This window comes from Mesoplodon mirus (genome assembly GCF_964341445.2).
Source record: "Mesoplodon mirus genome assembly, chromosome: 2".
NCBI lineage: Eukaryota > Metazoa > Chordata > Mammalia > Artiodactyla > Ziphiidae > Mesoplodon > Mesoplodon mirus.
In genome coordinates this window covers 102,013,135-102,033,866 of record NC_138977.1, presented here as the reverse complement: position 1 = coordinate 102,033,866, position 20,732 = coordinate 102,013,135, and the positions used below count along the sequence as shown (strand labels likewise).

General features: G+C 33.7%; 1 protein-coding gene across 4 annotated transcripts in view; it reads left to right on the top strand.

The window, feature by feature from the left end:
• Window positions 1-20,732, top strand: part of EPHA5 (EPH receptor A5) — a 315,334-nt gene that overhangs the window by 150,464 nt on the left and 144,138 nt on the right. The window contains exons 6-7 of one of the 4 annotated variants that reach the window (XR_014295238.1): window positions 4,181-4,236; window positions 10,956-11,022. The exons of 2 other annotated variants lie outside the window; for them this stretch is intronic. The gene's annotated coding sequence lies outside the window, so the exon portion shown is untranslated. Of the gene's footprint in view, window positions 1-4,180; window positions 4,237-7,176; window positions 7,282-10,955; window positions 11,023-20,732 lie in introns of those variants that run through there. One more of the 4 variants, XR_014295239.1, reaches the window with a different exon arrangement.

The window sequence follows — 20,732 nt, the reverse complement described above, 5'->3', positions numbered from 1 at the left end:
CCTGTGCTCCGCAACGGGAGAGGCCACAACAGTGAGAGGCCTGTGTACCGCAAAAAAAAAAAAAAAAAAAAAAAAAAAAAAAGGAGACAGTCAACTTTCTCTTCTTATTTAGGGGTTATAGGGTAAGTAAACGAAATCAGTCTAGGAATTCGTGAGAGACCATGACTAACTAGGTCACTAAATTTTGATTTGTATTTCTCAGACCTTCATATCGTTAGTGGTACAGATCAAATGGCCCATTATTTCAGTCGCTAAATGCCATCGTACTACACATTTTCCATTCACATCTGCTGCCTATTATGAAACCTGTTCCCACTTTCCTTCTAGTGGTAAAGTGCTACTACTTGGCCTCTGCCATACCTGAACCCTAAAGAAATCAAGAAATCATTTCACTGCATCTTCAACCTCTGTGTTCTCAAGTATAGAGAACAGAAATTTTAGAGATTTTATTTATAAAGGTGGCACTGTCCTCATCAATTTATTTCTTATCATTATGGTAATGAAATTGTCTTCTGGGTCCTTTCTGAAGATGTAATTAGTGGATAGTTTCATAGGTCTTGGAAAATAAATCCACTCTAACATTCCTATTTCAGTAGGTCATTTAATCCCTTCTTCTACATTAAAACAAGGAATTCCCAGTATCTGAACTTTATTTAAAAACTTAGCTCACCTTTCAGTCCAGATTTTGGTCAACTAATTAAAGAAGCATTTAGCACTTGTGATAGTTACATGGAGAACGACATTGATCCAGAATCTCTAATCATGCATTTATATCAGCTTGAATGAAATTGTTTCTTGCTTCTCTGTAAGGAACACATAGAATCCATTTTCACACATATTCCCTATGCTTTTGCAGATTTAAGTTACAGAATCTTGTGAGACTCATATACAAGGAGCTTCTTCTCTCCAGTATTGACCAGGTAGTTGTCTCCCAAGAGGATATTGGGATCTTGAGTTCAGATGGAGTAATAAGTTTGAGCAGGAAGACAAGTACTTCCTTCTATCAGTTAGTGATCTTAGATAAGGTATTGAAGACATGAAGGAACAGCTTCTTCAGTCAGGTGTGGGACAGCTTAATGGTAGCAGGAGAGACTCAGTAAGATTTAGAAGTTGAGAATATTTTGAATCATCTGTATTCTCCTACATATCCACATTCCAATGCTCAGGGTTTCACTCTTTTTTTCCGGTCAGTGGCCTCATTTTCTCATAAGACAAGGCAATAAAGTTAATCATTTTAGCAGTTCAGGAATTCTGTGGGATAATACTTGGTTTTTAATGTGCAGTTCTGTCATCCTTTTCACTGTTAAGAGGACGTGAGATACGGCATGGAGACTCTCTGATCATCTCAATATGACTTGAGCAGATAATTTAGACTTTGAGAGGTTAATTTTGTTTCTTTAAATTCTGCAGTGCAGTTAGACACAGGCTATCCTTCCTATATTTCTTATATTTCTCATGCTTTTATGGTACTAAAACAGATGGAATTTGGTCACCAAAAATATTATCCTCAAGAATCACTTTATTTGAGGTGACCAGAGGTGATAAGACATATGTCCCGTGTTGTTAGATTGCCATCCTTTAAAAATACATAGGTTCTGGCTACAATGAAATTCAACCAGTCAAACCACTGGTCCAAATCCCCATTCCTTTAAAAGACTGTTGCCTACAACACTTCTCTTTGGGGAACATTTTTTGGTTTTAATGTCTATTTTCTTAGTTGCAAACAAAATTTCCTCTGGTTTAAACAGAAAAGCCCTTTAATAAAAGGTATTAAGTGGCTTATACAATCATTGAGAAAAATAGATTCAAAGATTAGAGGCAAGTTTCAAGAGAAATGGCCAATACTCTACCAGAGATCTGGCCTGATGAAACGAAACATTGCCACTGCAGCTGTCAAGCAATAAATGGCAGGCACTTTATTGCAGTTGCTGCTGCCATTAGTAGCATTGCTATTTTGGAATCTCAAATTGAAGCTACTGAAAAATCTTCAGATTCGCCACCATATTCAAACTATGATATCCAATGAATTTGTTCGAATTTGAAAGAAAATTTCTACATATAATTGTTAAGCAAGTTATCTCCATTATTTTGGAAAAATATGTTTTTTTCAAGTAATTAAGGTTTGTTCATCCTATCTTTCTCTTTTTCTTCCTCCCTTCCCCCCTTCCTTCCTTCTTTCTTTCCTTTCTTCCTTCTTTCTTTCCTTTGTTCTTTCTTTCCTTCATTCTGTATTTTCTTTGTATTTCAGATGATGTGAGTTGAGTTAATAATATGCCTTAACTCATGGCACATTACCGTCTTTGAGCTATGCAAGGTACTCACTTGGTTTATATATTTTCTTATGTACTGCTTTTATCCCAAATCCATTTTCCTAAACAGCAGCCTTTTCATGGATTAATTGTTTATTTCTATTCATAAGTATTCTTATTAAAAGTTTATTTAGCATTGGATGCCTGTGTTTTTAATTTCATGTAATCGTATGTTAAATATCTCATTATGACTACTAAGTTTTTCACCACAATCAAAATATTTTATAGATCCACTTATATTGCTTTTGGCCATCTAATGTGCTGCTTATAACTGTCTTATGTCCGCTGCACTTTACATACTAATTCACCCAGGGACAAAGACCCAGATCCTTTGACTACCCAAACTGTGGTCATTCTTTATTCAATTTAAAGCCCTAATATAGTGACTTTCATTCAGTATACCCAAATTTTATTTTATAAAAAGGAAAAAAACTCAATAAAACTAGTAAATCACATTTTCAGTTCTTTTCCAATTTCCCTACACAGTGTACCTAATATAATTTGTCTTCAAAATAAAATACACAAAGTAGAAACTGTGTGTGTGTGTGTGTGTGCATTTAATCTGTTACACAGAGCAGCAAATTAGTTTGTTGGTTAGAGATCTAGACTGTGGAGCCAGACTTTCTGTTTTCCATACTGTCTCTGCCACTTACTAGCTATGTGACATGGTAAGTTACTGAAACCTTCCAGAATCTCAGTTTATCCACTTGTAAAATGGAAAAAAGAAATAGTATCTATAACATTGGATGGTTGTGAGAATTAAATGAATTAATATCTATAAAACAGAGTAATGCTTAGCACATAATAAGGTATTGGTAAATGTTACTATAGTAGTATTTAAGAAACTTTTCAGTAGTATTCCAAATAGTGTGAGTTCATAGAAGAAACTATGAGATAAATAGCTTTTAGACATTATGAATATTATAAAGACAAACTCATTGGTGAAGTAAAATAAAAAGAAAATATTCAAAAGTGAAAAATAATATATAGAATCAGTGATGCTACAGGTAACAAAAACAACTGCTTCAAGTTTGGAGGAGTAAACTGAGATTTGATTTTCCAGTGGTGACTATCTTCAATGATTTCTTAAAACACTGAGTTTTATATTGGAATTGAAGTTTTTCAATTCAATAAAATATCCACAGCAATAACATAAACAAGAGAATAACAACATCAAAGTAAGAGCAAAAAGGGGGAAATACTTTGTGTATAGAAAATAGTCATAATTTTCATTTTCATCAAAATGTATTTGGAAAAATACAAATTTTGTTAGCTACATCATTTTTGTTTGTGGACAAATATTACTTTGTCAATTATTGAAGTTTATAAGGAAAAATATCTAGAGATAAATGTTTTGTTTAATTACATATCATGAATATCTGTACAGTGGCCTCATACTACCAACAAAAATCTTTTAATTTTGCCAATTGAAGCTGCTTATCCACATCAAAACTTGGCTTAAGTGAAGCACAAGTTCTGAGCTTTTCCTATGCCTATTTGTTGTTTTGAAAACATAGTTCAAAAATGAGACACTAATCTGATGAATTTCTCCATAATTCATCTCTAGTGTATTTAATAAAGATTAGCAGATGGGGTGGAATATTTTTAGAAATCCTCAAAATACTTGTCTGGTTCACTGACAAGAATCTTTCTAGAGACTTCTCTGGTTTCTAAAAGAGACTTCAGGGACTTCTGTTCCTTCTTCTTTTTTCTTTCTACCTACTGTGGTACCAGTAACAGAGACTATGATGGCTAGCATGTTTCAGCACTTAGTGTGTGCACATTGCTATGAGAAGAACTTTATTTGCATTTTCTTATTTGATTCTAGCAATATCTTCATGACATAATATTATTATTATTCCCATTTTTAGGATGAAGAAACTGAAGTTTAAAGATCTGAAGTGATTTGCCCAAGGTCACAAATCTAGTAAGTGAGGGAATAGGAATCCAAACCATGAAATTCTTACTCTAGAGCTACTGTGCTCTGAATCACTAGTAAATATTGCTGTTTCCTCTGCCTGAAGCATATTTCTTACATCATTGTCCTAGATAGCTCAGTCTTCAGATCTGCCTAAATCGCTGCTTCCATAAGAAAGTTTGCTCTGCTCTCCAGTTTGGGCTTGCCTCTCTAAGGTAACCTGGAGCACAGGCAGTATAACTATTTGCTTTCTTATCTATTTTTCTGGAATCTTCCCCTGGGGATCACACTAATGACTGGAACTTGTGCTTCCTAAAATATTACCTAAAATAATGAGTTCAATTGTTTCTCTATTATTTGAATTAATGTTATAATTTCAGTTACTGGTGTGATGTGTAACGTGTTTCTAAAATTTTTGGAATTCTTCAAATAATTACATGCTAAGGTTTTGTTTTCTTATTTCTGTTGAGTGCCTGTCCCCACCCCCTCTCTTTTAAATTCAGGATCCAGACACAGAGCCTTAATTGTAATTCATAGGTTTAGGTTTTCTGGAACTCTGAAATAAGATGTTATTATTTAAGGTCTACTGCTTAGCTGACCTTCCTACTTTCTTAATATCTGTTTCTTTAGACACTCTAATCTTGACAAAAGGATTTACTGCAATTGACTGACCTCATTCCAGAGAGGAATTTTGTAAAATGATGACTGTGCTGTTTAAGAGCAATGCATAGTGTTTTCAATCTATAGTGTGTTTATGAGTTACTTACTCATGAACTGCACACCCTGCATTTATGGTTCATTATATCCAAGGGAAGGTCCGAGAATCTGCATATTTTAACACACACACACAGTCAATGATTCTGCTGCAGGGTGTGTTTAGCCCACATTTTGAGAAAAATTACACTTGCGGGAGGTTATGATATTTGTTTCCTGTCCCTCCTCTCTAGGGAAATGGTGATAACGCTTAATCAGGTTTGCTTGATGTTGCTTTTCTCAAAATCTCTTTACAAAATACCTGCTGATTTCTGTTTTTACGCCAGCAATGATTTTGTTAATACTGTTTTCTTTCTTTCTAATGTGGGTACTCTATTCTGCCTACTTCTCACCTGGAAGCTAGTTTTAAACTCTGCTCTTTTGTGTAATTCTGGTTGCAAACTCACTCCCTATTTAACAGAAACATGGTCAAAAATACATTTCAAGTGTGAACCATCATGTGGTTCAGTTCAGAATCAGAGCAACTCACTCAGCATTTGAACTGTTCAATCAGTCATCTCATTGGCATGTACGCTGTGAACTTATTTGCGTAAAGATGCCTATTGTAAATTGATATGCATAGAATATCAAGTTGTTTAAAACCTCACTCTGAAGTACTGTTGCTCTCTAGTCCTTGAGAACAAAGTTCTGAAAGCATTCCCTGTGACCTGGCATCATGTAAAGTTTCTTAGTGTGCTCTTTAGATGTAGCATAATACAGATGCAAAATCATGTTTAAATCAAGCATATCCATGAGTTCTCTATTAGGTTCTAAATGAAGTTTACTTAGGATACTGAAACGTTTTTTGTATAGCATGTCGAAATGATTTGTTCATGTGATTTTCCTGAAATTGACTGCCATTCATTCAAACATCAAGTATTTATTCAGCACCTCCTGCATTCATCATATGCTACTGAGCATTCTGAAAGATCAAAAGCAGTTGAAGTACTCCATCCTACTCCAACCTTATAACTTTTTATTTTCTTGCTGAAGAATTAAAGAATTGAAGAATAAAGTCTAATAAAATAAAACAGTTAGAAGAGAACTAATGACAGTTTGAGTATTAAGCTCAGCAGCAATAGCATCAAATTCATTATCTTTGGATGATGATATGGATTGACTCGTTGACTTCACATTGTTTTTCTCTGTATTTTGCTTCCTTTATCACACATACATGTCTGTAGAGGCATTTATTCAAATCCACTTAGGATATACAGTTGCATTTATTAAAAATAGATGATACATCATTTTGTAACTGCCCTTACATCTATTTCAATAGTCATGCCTTGTTTGGTGAATATCAATACCGGAGTAATCAATCTTTGCTGATAATGACCTATCATTGAATGATATATTAACACAAAATGAAGTGACAAAAAATATCTTGAGATTATTTGACTATTGGGATAATTTTAATTTATTCTATCTAGTTTTATTAATATTTGACAGTCCATTTAATACATTATTGGAATTCAGTCAGAGCAAATTACCTATTTGTAGCTTGGCACACAAACACCAATATCTTTTGTGTCAAAACAAGCATCTAGCTTGAAGAATGTGTTTGAAGATGTGAAATGTTTTCCATTAAACAAAATATGCTTGCAGTGCTGGCTTTTTGATCTCACTTTTTACAAATTTTCTTCCATTAGTAAGAAAAGAGAGCCTAGATGATTGAATCTTCAAGCCTAAAAGGCCTGAGGATATGACCTGTATCATAAACCGATGCTTAAACTACAACTCGAGCAATGATTTCCCTTAGGCTTGTGGTAGAGAACCAAATACAAATACAGTATTATTCCAAACAATGCAGTTTCTCTGCTTTAATTACATCTATGTATTTAAAGTATATGAATTTAGAGGGTGTCTATCTATTTTTTAAACAATCTTTATTTTTCCCTAATAAAACAGTAAATTACATTTGAAGATGAAAACTTTCATTATCCTATAAATTACTAACCTTTCAAGTTATAATTTCTGTCATCAACAGTCTACTCATATTAATAAGACTTTACTTGTTATTACTTATACTTAATTAATCCTTTATAAACTATAGATATAGAAAGAAATAGTTCTATTTCAGAAAAAAAAAACTTTGTTTGTATAGAGTAAATTAATAGTGCTTTTAAGTTATTATTGGTAGTAATGGGAAAGGTGGTAGCAGTTTAGTGGTTTACCGTATTCTCCCCTTATCTGCAGGGGATACATTCCAAGACCCCCAGTGGATGCCTGAAACTTTGGATAGTACGGAACCCTATACATCAGCGGTCCCCTACCTTTTTGGCACCAGGGACCGGTTTTGTGGAAGACAGTTTTTCCATGGATGGTGTAGGAGGGGTGTGAGCGGTAATGTGAGCAATGGTTCAGGCCGTAATGTGAGTTATGGGGAGTGGCAGATGAAGCTTCGCTGGCTTGCCTGCCACTCACCTCCTGCTGTGTGGCTCAGTTCCTAACACGTTGCAGACCAGTAGAGGTCCGTGGACCGGGGGTTGGTGACCTGTGCTATACTCATGTACTATGTTTTTTTCCTATATATTCATATATACATAAGTTAGGCATAGCAAGAGATTAACAACAATAACTAATAATAAAATAGAACAATTGTAACAATATACTGTAATAAAAGTTATGTCAATGTGGTCTCTTTCTCTCTCTCAAAATATCTCTTTGTACTGTACTCACCTTTTTTCTTGTGATGATGTGAGTTGATAAAATGCCTATCTGATGACATAAAATGAATGACCTTGGCATTGTGACATAGTGCTAGGCTGCTATTGACATTCTGATGATTTGTCAGAAGGAAGATCATCTGCTTCAGGTGGTCCTGGATCATTGAGCCATGAAGAAGTGGATTTTTGGATGCCAGGGACAGAGGATTTTGATGGTTGGGGATCCTAGGTGGGATGGAGCGGGTCAATGTGAGATTTTATCACATTACTCAGAACAGTAGGCAATTTAAAACTTATGAATTGTTTATTTCTGGGATTTTCCATTTAATATTTTTGGACTGATGTTGACTGGGGGTATCTGAAACCGTGAAAAGTGAAACTATGGATAAGGCTGGGGGTAGGGACTACACTATTTTTTGTTTGTTTGTTTGTTTCGGTCCATTTTACACATTTAAAATTTATGTATGAGGATAAAAGGACTAAAAGATTAAATGAATCATTTTAAACATTTTCCAGTAAGATGCTAATATTGGTACTCTCAGAGGGAGCTAAACATTTAGTTTTTCACAGGACTTAAGTCTATTTTTCCGGGGACTTGGACTGGAAATATTAGTGGCTTGCTTCCTGAAACTATGAAATCACACACTTACATAATTGGTAAAGGATCATAATGTCAGGTAGTCTGACTTTTTTCTCTACTTTCTAAAACACTACACTTATTTCTAGTCCTACCGTTACATTAACCTTACAGAAAAAAAATCTAACACTGTATGTCACTGTGCTCCTTTTGATGGAGATAGTATTCACGAACTTGGTTATTACAAGTCAGCAGAGAAAATAAATGTTCTACTATTAAGTGTTTAGAAAATCCCTCGAAGGCTTCTGCAGTTACTTCCATGTGAGATGAGGTTCTTCAGCTCAAAAGTATGAACTTTTAAAAGGACTAGCTATACTGTCTTGAAAAACAACTATTGATTATTTTGTTAGAAAGTCACATCAGTGGTGCAAATAGACTCTGGTTTAACAACAATGTACCCTCCCTTAATTTTCTTATTTGTTTTTGTCTTATTAATATGAATAGTTTTTTTATATTTAATCAGAATCTATTTTAAATTCTTAATTAAATTCTCCTTAAACTTATTTTAAAGAAGCTGATAATAATAATGATGATTATAGCAAAAACATGTATCACTATATGCCAAGTTCTAGTTTTATAGAGATATGTTAACTAAATTTCTTAGCAAAATATCTAAAATAATTTTGGTGAAATTGGAAATAGAGACAGAGTTTGCCTTTTATCCCTGAATCTGGTCTTCTTTCCCAAATAACTATTAAATAGCCCTTGCATTCCTCACCTTCATCTAACCCTGGCCTTTTGTTTTGAGAAATTCAAGGTATTTCAGATTTCATCTAATCCAGCCATGGCTTTGGTGTTTTAATTATCATATACAAGAATTATTTTTTCTTACATAATATTTTCTAAAATATGAACAACCAAAGGTATCACCCATTATCTTATTTATTCCTCACACCATCTCGTTGAAGTATGTAAGTTGTATCCCTATTTTACACAGTATTACCTATTTTAATAGATTACAGATTTAAATTCATAGTTGTATGACTTTACAGCAGCCAAAATGCTGCAAATAAGATAAATTCAACTAGAATGTACTTAAGCAATGCAGGGAACATATTTTATCATTGAAAAGCACCAGTTTCAGAAACAGTTTGATCACGGATCTGACTTTATTTCTGTGAGATTTTTAGAGCTTACCCACTTCTGGGTCTGTTTTGATGGAATTCTTTCAAGGTAGCAAAATGACTAGAGCGATTTCAGACCTCATACATTTATAGCACATGATACCATAAGGAAAGAAAACTTCTCTTCCTCAATTTATCAAATAACAGTCTTAGACTTCAAGCACAAGGATTCCAAACCCTCCTTTAAAATATATCTTCTTTTGCATTTTGCAGTTTATTTTGTAAATTATTTTATTTTCCCCATCAATTTGTACATTTTTATTCCTCAAAGTTCTACCCTAGAGCCTTTTCTCTTCTCACTTAAAAAAAAAAAAAAAAAGTTTTGACATTTTATTCCTCAAGCATGCTTGGCTATGTGCTATGTAGCCAACCACCCCCAAACTCAGTAACCTAAAATAATAACTATTTATTTTTGCTCAGGGGTCTATAACTGCTAGGTGTTCCATCTTGCCTCGGCTTGCTTATTCATCCATGTATAGTCAGCTGTATGTTGGGTAGGTAACTGTATTAGTTTTCTATGGCTATTGTAGCAAGTTAAAGCAAATTTAGTGGCTTAAACAACACAAATTTATCATCATTTGATATAGTTATCTCTGATAATTATCCTTTATATCAGAGCTCAACAAGGGTCTCATTAGGCTAAAATCAAGGTCTGCAAGGCTGTTTTCTTTGGGAAGCTCTAGGAAAAAATTGATTTCCTTGTCTGCCCAGCTTCTAGAGGGTACCTGTGTTCTTCGGGTTGTGAGCCCCTCTCTCCAACTTCAAATCCAACAATGGTAACTCAAGTCCCTCTTACATTACCTTGCCCTGCCTCCTTCTTCACTTTCATGTACCCTTGTGATTACATTAGACAAACTCAGATAACCCAGGATAATCTCCTTATTTGCTGATTAGCAACCATAATTCCATCTGCTACTTTAATTTCCCTTTGCCATGTAATGTGACATATTCAGAGGTTCTTGGGATTAGGACATGGATATCTTTGAAGGACCATTATTCTGCCTACCACAGTGACTCTGTTGGTTTTGTCTGAGCTGTCTTATACATCTGAAGATCAGCAAACTGGCTTATTTAGAAAGGCCTTGGTTGGGATAACTGGGCTTTTCTCCATATGGTTTTCAAACTACAGTTTGTCTCTTTGTTGAAGTCAGGTTTCCAAGAAAAATTACACATCATCACATTTATTGCTTTCTACTAGCTGAAACAAGCCAAAAGACCTGCCCAGTCAGAAAGACTCTGCAATCACCATGATTTACTCTCTAAGCATGGAAACTCTATTTTGCTTTCTGACCTTCATATGTTTTTCTGAGTAGCTGGCATTGCTCCATCTTTCCCTTTCTCATCCCATTGTGTAGAAGTAAATTAATAATCTCTTTGTATTTGGGTTTGTTATGAGTGTGTTCCATTAGAAACAAGAGAGAGAGTTAAATTTCACTTATCTTTATTGCCATCTCTTTTTTATATATTTTTAATAACTATCTTGTTTGTCCCATTGGTGATTAAGGGGCTATCGATTTTGTGTGTCTCATTTCTGCCTTCTGTTCTCAGATGCAGGAAAGATGTGGGGAATTCATGTGGACAGCTATAGGCTCAAATGCACCGAGGTGACTTGCCTAGAAGGAAAGGGAAGTGTTACAGAAAGGATGCCTCCATCTTAAGTATCTGACTTTAATAACAAGATTCTTGGCCCATAAAATCTTAAGGAAAAGAAGCAACCTGGACAAAGAGTCTGTGTTTACAATCAGATACTACCAGGTAATGTTTGAGAGTTGACATAATCTTGGAGTCCTTTTTGATGCTTTTTCACCCTCACATCCTACATCCAACCATCACTAAATCCTAACTATTCTACACCTAAATGAATCTATAATTCAGTTGTTTCCCACCCATTTCATTGCTAACATTTTGATTCAAATCCTCATTATTTCATAATTAAATTATTGTAATAGTCTCCTAACGAATCCCTTTGTTTACCCCTCAGACTTGCACAGTTTATTTTCCACAAAGCAGCCACAGGGATCTCTTTAAAATACATCAAATGATATCACTTCCCTGCTCAAAACTCTCATGACTCCTCATCTCGCTCAGAGTAAATGACACAGACCTACAGGATCCGGACCTTTACCACTTCTTTGGCTGACCTCATCTCCCAGTACTTTCTCACTTACTCACTTTACCAGGTGCACTTGCCTCCTTGCTAATCATTGAACTTTCCAGATATGTACCAGTCTCAGGACTTTTCTACTTGCTGTTACTTCTGCATAGAACTGTCTTCTCCCAAACTTCCATATGTCTCCCTACCTTGGCATAATAAATGCCTTTTGCCTACATATCTTTTCAGAAGTGTTTCCTAACCATCCTGTTTATAATTGTGTTCTTATGCTAGCACACACGCACCTGCGCTCACACACAGGGCCCTCATCCGGGCCTTTCTTCTCCCACTTTCCAGTTTTATTTTTTTCCACAGAACATAGCACTTTATAGCACTATATAACTTACTTAGTTTGTATATCTTTTTGTTCTTCCCTGAGAATGTAAGTTCCATCAAGTGCAGGAATGTTACTATTGTTTCTTGCCAAGAAATGCACCTGCATATAGAGATAACTTGATAATTATTTGTTGGAAGAGTGAGTGAATGAACAAATGACGGAAATTCTTGAAAGGTATTTTTTTACAAATAGGTATTTGTCTTAGAAAATTCCAAACTTTACAGTTTTATCAAACAAAACAGTTACATCTTCTTAATTCTCAAATCATTTGCTGATCTACCTTAAAAGATGTCATTACACTGGCTAAAGCAAGGGACCCCACATGGGAGACATCCCCTAGGTCCCCATTACCTCCACTTTTTGTTTGGTTAGCTCCTGCTTGGTCTTTATTTCCCAGCTAAGATGATTTCTTTCAAGAAGCTGTCTTTGAATCATCAAATCTGAGATAGGTGCTTCTCTTCAGTGCTCTGAAACACTCATCCCTCTCATGCAAGTATGACGTTATTTGCTTTCTTATTTATTTCCTCCACTATGCTATAAACTCCTTGAGGGCAGAGATTATGCATGTTTTATCCATGACTGAATTCTCACTGACTAGTATGGTTCTAACATATAACAGGTGCTCATAAATGATTAAATAAATAATGTAATTAAGTGAAATGGTATTAATTTTCAAAAATCAGGAAATTTTTATATGTAATTTTATTAATAGAAAACTGATCTCCTCTCAATACTAATATCAATTCTTCCTGACACTTCAGGAACCCAAAAGCAATTTTGCTATTCAGTTGAAATTATCCTAATTTTGACAACATTCCCATTTGGTCATAATTTCTGTTTTAAATAATCCTGTCTGATTTCTTCTTAAACTACTGAAAATACTGTTGTGCTTCTTCATGTGTACATTATTCGACCTTACAGTTTAATTATTTTGTAATTTGTTACATCAAAAACATTGTTAGTTAAAACTATCACAGCTTTTGGTTTTTCAGATTTTTTTGTACGATTTTGTAAATTATTATCTATTTAGGTTAATTGAATGTCTTAAAATGAAAGTGCCTGGTTGCCCTTTGTGTTGCTTTATCAGATTCTGGAGGCAAATTTCACATATATTCTTGCTTTTTTTTTTTTTTAATTTCTAGGCATGCCAGTAATTTTAAATTGGTTCTGAATAGAAAAAAAAATTGTAGAAAATAATCTGCATATGGGAAGACTGATGAGCTTTGAAACTTACTTATTTAAAATGAACAAAACTGAGTCGCAGCCAATGCACATTTTCAGAACTCTTACACTGTACATTTAAAAGAAGTTGTTACTTTATTTAGCATATGCCTGAGTTTCTTTCATATTTCTCATGATATTCTGCAACTACAATTTTCTTCTTAGAATAAATGAAAGGCAAAGTTTTATGAGATCTCTAAGTAAAATTACATTTCGTATTGTTATAGTGTTAATGGATGTGGAGATTTTTAGTGTAGGAAAACAAATAGAATAATAAATCATTTGCTTAACCTTAATTAGGGAGAAAGAAATTTATGGATAGATTTTAAACGTCAGGAAACATTTTTCACTTATTTGCTAAACCATCTTTGATGTTTACATTTAAGAGTTGTGACTATAGATTTTTATTCTTTCTTGGGATCTCTGTACATGTAAGCATCAATATTAATATCAATCCTAAACAAATAATGACAAAAGAAAAATTCTTTAAAGACTTGCATATGATTTACATTGTAGACGATGACATTTTCACAACATCCGAATGGATTTATATTTAACTGAATGGATTGATATTTAAATGAGGAGAGTAGGAAAGGAAGTAATTGTCAAAGGCTGCTTAATCATTGAAAGATTTTATGCTGCAATATGGATGTCTGGAATCCCTATCCAGTGCTCTTCACACTTAACCTTGTGGATTCTTTGGTGTTCTTCCTTTCTAATAGTGCAAACACTGATGTAAAGCTTCCTATTGCTTCAAAGATTCTTTATTAATAGCAGTGATATTTCTCATAACTTTTGTAGAATCGTTTCAAATTCATGACTGAAATCCATTTAAATAAAAGGATTTTCTTCACTGGTATCACTAAAACTATAAATTCCATGCCTAATATAAGAGATAGATTTCATAAGGTTTCCTCTTGTGAATGTCATTATTAAATGCTTGAGTCATCTGTCCTAAATGGTTTTCCAAATAGAAAACTGCTGGGATACAGAATGAACCAAAATGCATCCCACGAGAGCACATATATTGTAAGTAGCAGAGAGATCTTATCTTCATTAAAAAAGAAAAAAACTGTTACCAATACTGTTTAGTTTTGTTGCAAATATAAATTATGCGCCTATGTTTGCATTCATAATATGACTTCTTTGTCACGTACTAGATTAAACATTAGTTACAACTTTAACAATAAAAATACAGACTGATACCTCTGTGTACTATACACTGACCTCCTGGGAAAATATTAAAAATATTATTTACTTATAGACCATGGCTATTAAGTATAGTTTTATATTCTCAAGATTGCACTTATTATCATAAATTTTTTAGAGACCTGGCTAAGGAATTTGTTTCATTCTTTCTATATGCAGACATAGAGATTTCTATTTAAGTTTCCAGGTCCTGGAATAAAAATAGAAGTTATGGTAGGGTATAAAAACACTTAAAGCTCCTTCCATCAAGAGATGAATTCTGTTTTTCCAACTCTTCAATCTGGGCCAGCTTGTGATGTTCCTTGAGTAATAGAATACAACAAAGTGAGGTGTGAATTCGTTAGCCCAGACCTCTAAATGCCAGTAGTTCCACCTCCCACCTCTTGGAACCCTGAGGTCATAGTTTTCTGAGGAAGCCTGGTCTAGCCTTTTGGAGGATGAGAGAGCACCTGGAGAGACAGGGCTCCACCCTTCCCATAGAAATCCCTACACTTGGGATAAGGATTTCTGGGACAAGCCTAGAGCCCAGGCCTTCTGGGAGATGAATGCAGCCATGTGAGTAAATCCAGACAAGACCTGCAGAAGAATCACCCAGCCAATGCCTAGAATTGTGAGAAATCGTAAATCATTGTTGATCTAACTCACCAAATTTGGGGGTTATTTCCTCACACAAGCTGGAAATTAATAGCATAGCCAACATCTGTTGTACACTTACAAATATCTTGAAGTGCTCTGAATACTTAATGAACGTTACTTCATTATCACCTTCATCATTCCTCTTTTACTGAGGAGAAATCTGGCATATAAAAATTGAATCCACTTACATAGAACTAATAAGTAGAGAAATCAGAATTTGAATCCAGGCAATTTTGTTTCAGGAGCATCACATTAACCACCATCACTGTATTCATTCTCAAAAGATAATTCAGAAATCAACATAGATGATTTATTCTTAAAATGCAAAAGACCAAACCTTTTCAGTAGTCCTATTTTATGTATGAATATGTATGAATTGTGATGCTTATCTATTTGTCTATCAGTCTGTCTACCTATCTCTCCATCAACTTAAGTGTGTATATGCTTTATTCCTCCCATAACAGGCATGCTATACTTGGTTAACTGCATAATTATTCAATGTCAACTGTATTCTGTCACTGTGTCTCTAGAGACCTGGTCTGAGTTTCTTTTATGAAATTATATCCTCATTAGCTTTTACCTTATATTTCCTCTATCTGGCTGTTGGCCTTGAAAAGTCATTATTATAACAGTTGTTTAGTAAATTCCAGGCACAAAGCTAAATAATTTACATTCAGTACTCATTTAATTCTCCAGCATCTTCCATGGTATCTTCACTTGAAGCTAAGAAAACTGAGGCAAATGGAAACTAAGAATTATTCAGTATTATAGTTATTGATGGAACTGAGATTCAAATCATGTCTGGCTATCTCCAGTCACATAGTTAAATTCATATTTGGAAATAAAAATGTATTATAAAATATTATGAATTTGAAATTTGACTGTATAGTATTAAAATTGTACATAGATAAATATAATTCTATACTCATATATATTTAATTTTCCTAAATCTATTTTTATCACCAGAATCAGTACACATATCTATCTATATATATATATAGATATATATATATTATTTTAAAAAGTAAAGCATGTTTATTTATTTTCAAGACATTAACATTACAACAAACAATAAAACTCGAAAGGCCAAAAATACATTATTTTCAAATTTCTCAGGCTGAAGTTCAAAGATAATTCCATACAGAGAGTAGATTATTTCAAAATAGGATTTGGGTAGGATTTTCTATCGACAGCATTAGCCCTTGATAAAAAGCACTTTTTTCTTTAGTTACCAACCAAGTGATTTATGTTGGATTGGATAACAGAATATTTTAGAATCAACAAATATATTTTTAATAGATTCTTCTATTTCAGAATAGTTCTTCCTTAGATTTCTTTTATCAAAATTACAAAGTCCTCAATATTGGTTCTAGTGGCTTTAGTGTTTTTTTATCCCCATTCTAACAGAAGACAGACTGAAAATGCATAGGCAGATAAATTTGGAGTTCTACTTTATTTTTCCTAAGTTAGGAAAATTTTGTAGTCATAAATAAACTTAATAAACTATATATATTATTATGCTATATATTTTCCTCTTATAATATCCTGAATGTGAGAAGTTACAAAAAGATTTGTAGATATTCATGCCTTAGAAGTAAATCTCCCATGCCTGACTAGTTAAGATCACTGGCTTGATAACCTTATTACAAGTGAAAACCTTATCTCCAGCTAATCATTCATACTTTGATTGTGCAATTGATGAAATGGAAATATTTATAAATATTATAAGAAATATGAAAATGCCCAAAGAGCAGTGATTTTTTGCATTATATATCATAATTGAGGAAGCTTGGGAAAGTAGTTTTCCATAAGCCAGAGTTAATTTTTAATCACTGTTTTTTTTTGCTTTTCCTTTAGTTTTCATTGTAGTGATGGGATATGATAATTTACAAGCATTAGATCACAAAATTTGAGTTGAAGCCCACTGGTAAGATGTAATATTTCTCTTAATTTGTTTCTAGATCCAATTTGAATTAGGAATTAAAGTACTGAACATGATTATTATATTCCTTGGATATGCATAGTGCATAGCTGGCCCCTGTTTAATCTCCAGAGGCAAGAACCACAATACTTCAGATTTATGATTATGTTCCTCGCTTAACTTGTTTGCAGGCATTAGAATGTGAAATTGTAACTGATTCTTAGTCTCTTAAAAAATTTATAGTTCCAGATGTGAAAATTCATGTGCATTTTCATTGTATGGCATAGGCACTTAAAATTAATGAAAGAGGGGCTTCCCTGGTGGTGCAGTGGTTGAGAGTCCGCCTGCCAATGCAGGGGACACGGGTTCGTGCCCCGGTATGGGAAGATCCCACATGCCGCGGAGCCGCTTGGCTCCTGAGCCATGGCCGCTGGGCCTGCATGTCCAGAGCCTGTGCTCCACAAAGGGAGAGGCCCCAACAGTGAGAGGCCCGCGTACCGCAAGAAAAAAAAAAATTAATGAAAGAGACTTTTTTGATATTTAGGGGAATAACATTCAAAGTCATACTAATGAATATATTAACTCACTTACTGATGGTGATATTAATCTCATATCCTAGATGGAGCAATATGGGCATAAATAAATCTTATCAATGAATGGCTAATTAAATAAGTGATTGAACAAATTCATGTATATATGACATTTACATTAGCCTTGTTTCTATTAATATATTTAGTCTATAATAATTTTGACACCTGCTATTAAAAAGACACTATTCTAGGCCATATTCAAAATAGAGAAATAAATCATAATTCCTACCTTCAGTGAGTGTAAAGTTTAATGTGAGAAATTATATATGTATACAAGTAACTATAAGATAAAGTTAAAAGTAGGTCTATTAAGAAGATTAATAAATTAATGTGGACTTTCAGAAAATATAATAATTGTTTACAGGTAAGAAAATCAAAAATCTCCTTTTTTCATGAAGGAAATACTGTTTGAATAAGGTAATGAAATGTAAGTAGAATCTGGACATGTTGAGACTGAAAAGAACATGCTGGGCTGTGGAGAAATATGTTGAGTAAAATCAGAGAAGTATTGTCAAATATGCATGTGAAGAACTTCACATGGTCCAGTTTGATTGTGCTGTATGTAAAACAGTGGAACTATAAATTTGGAAAGCTATGTTGGGGCAAGATTTTGGAAAGCTTTAATACCAGAGTAAAAAGATTTAATTTTCTATGCATTGAAGAACCATTAAAATTTCTTTGTATGAAATTAATTTCATTGCTTCAAATTTTTTAAGATAAAATAATTGAAAATAAAAATTTTAAATGTGAAAAAATTCATTACAATGGAAGTTTATACAGTCATTTATCATATTATAGGAACCTCCTTCAAGAACATTGTTCTTAAGCAACCTTCCTTAACAATGAATCTAAATAGCATACCTTTGTACATTACATTGGCATCTCAAAAACTCCAGGCCCCCAATGCAATAGATATAGCGTAGGTCAAAGTATTTACATTTTTAATAATTATACCTACTAATTCTGATATGGTAGGTGCTGAACTATGCTTAGAAAACCACTGTTTTAGGCCATGAGACTCCTCATTGAACAGAAAAACAATAATGCATTGTAGAAAAACTTATTGATTTGAAATTATCAGTTCTTGACTCCTCTTCTGGATATACACTTAAAAGTGATTATTAGCAAATATTAGTTCACATATAGAATATATTCTCAAATCAAAGAGAAACTTATTTTTACAGAAGAAGAAATGGGAGAGAAATGTTATTATTTATTTTATATATAAATTATAAAATGCTTACTATATTGTTTTCACAAATTAAGCCATTCGATCCTTATAACGACCCTATTTGTAGGTATAATGTGTTCTTCATTTAACAAATTAGGACACTGAGTTTAGAGAACTTGCCTAAGTCACAGTGCTAAATCCAGTATACAAGTCAGACTCCATTCCATTAACCAAAGCAAGATGCAGTTTCTCCAGTGTGTTCCTCCCTCTTCCATTCTTACAGGAGAAATGAATATGGTATGTTTATTTCAGTTCACAAATGAAAGTACATATAGCTTATTAAAATGTCTATTTTCCTACCTCTAAGTATAATAATAGTATTCTTGTATTCTGGAGGCCAGTTCTAAGGTTATCATTTCTATCTATTCTTTGTTGGTTACACTGGTTTACATTATAGCCTAATAAAATAATGAAATGTGTAATGTGAATGATATCAATTGCTGCAGTGAGATAGCAAATAAACTCTTGGGGTTATGCATTTTCATGTACTAAGCAGTTTAATCAGATAGAAAGGAAGAAAATAATACCTTCATGTATATCAATGTGTTTCCATAGCTTGAAATGGAAAGAAGATTTTCATTTATTACTAATCAAGTTTGAGAATGTGGGTAGGTGACATATTATAAATCAGTTAATAATGTGTGTGTTTATTTTACATGTTTTTTTTCCCTCTCATAGCTGATATACTTCAATGGAATCATATTTGACTAAAATAATTGTGTTTTTATGCAACTTTTATGTTGATTAAAATTTTAATTAAACATTTCCAAGATCCATTAATTACTTGGCTCCCTTCAAGCTCTCCCATCAGAAATTGAGCAGCATACGTGATTAGTTAAAAATACGGTCTTCTTGTGACACACTAATCAGCATTAACATTTCATCAGTGATTCAAAAGCAAAGTGCATGTTTTTCCTTTTTGCTGGTCTTTAACAAATTGGAGAAAACAGCACAGCTACTACAGCGTGTTTAGAATCATAGACTATTTTATGCTACTATTCCCTCCTTTCCCATTCCCATGAAGGGAAGGAAAATTAAAGAGCAGAAGAAAGCAGAGTTCAGAAATAGAACCAGATAAATTAGTGCTGTGAAATCTGCCAGAGTCGGCACAGGCAGTAAAGATCGGCCTCTGGTACAGAACCTCCCTTTGCTGTCTTCGGAGAGTCTCCTTTCTTTCAGTGACAGACTGGCAGAGCGTTGTTCAGGCATTCACTCTTCATTGTTCCTATTTTCAAGCAAATTTGCATAGTAGTTATTCATACTGATTCATGGTTTTCTTTTTAACAAGTTCCTTTCTCCTCCCAGCTTTCCTTTGGCAGGCTTTACTATCCAGTTGAGTAGGAAAAATAATGCCTTTATGAATGGCCGTGAAATCTGATCTTTCCTTGAAGAGGAGGGAAAGAAGTCTTTCAGAATTCAGTTGATAAAAATAAAGATGTGTAGATTTTTTACCATACGTTGCCCTTAAATAGAACAAGTCCGAGCCTTTTCCTGCATTAACATTTGTCTAATGGGTATCTGACATGCTTCTAAACACACACTGGAACGATTTTACGTTTTTGATGAATTACCTTTCTTCCATATTTGCTGAGGGTCAATTGAATGTTGCATAGGACCAACACTTTTCATGATAAAGAATTTGTTCTTTGTCCTTCACAATTTTCTTGCTGTCCAGTATCCAATTATTTCAGTACATATGAATATGTAATATTTTCCTTTTTGGTCATCATTAATTTTTTAATCTCTTTTTTTTTCCATAAAGGTTATGTATCTTTCTTTGAAACACTTCTATTGCTGCCATTTCTTTAGCAATCAAATACATGACATTAAAATGTACTTGACATATATTGTAATTAAGCAAATGCCCAGGAAACATGAGCAACAATTAGCAACCCAATGACTTTTACTTAAGTGATAGCTCACAACTGCTATTGCTACCAGAACTTAGTTTTTTGTTCACATCAAGTTCTTAACTCACAATTACATGACCAAAATTAGCTTGATAGAAAAAGCAATGATTTGATTACC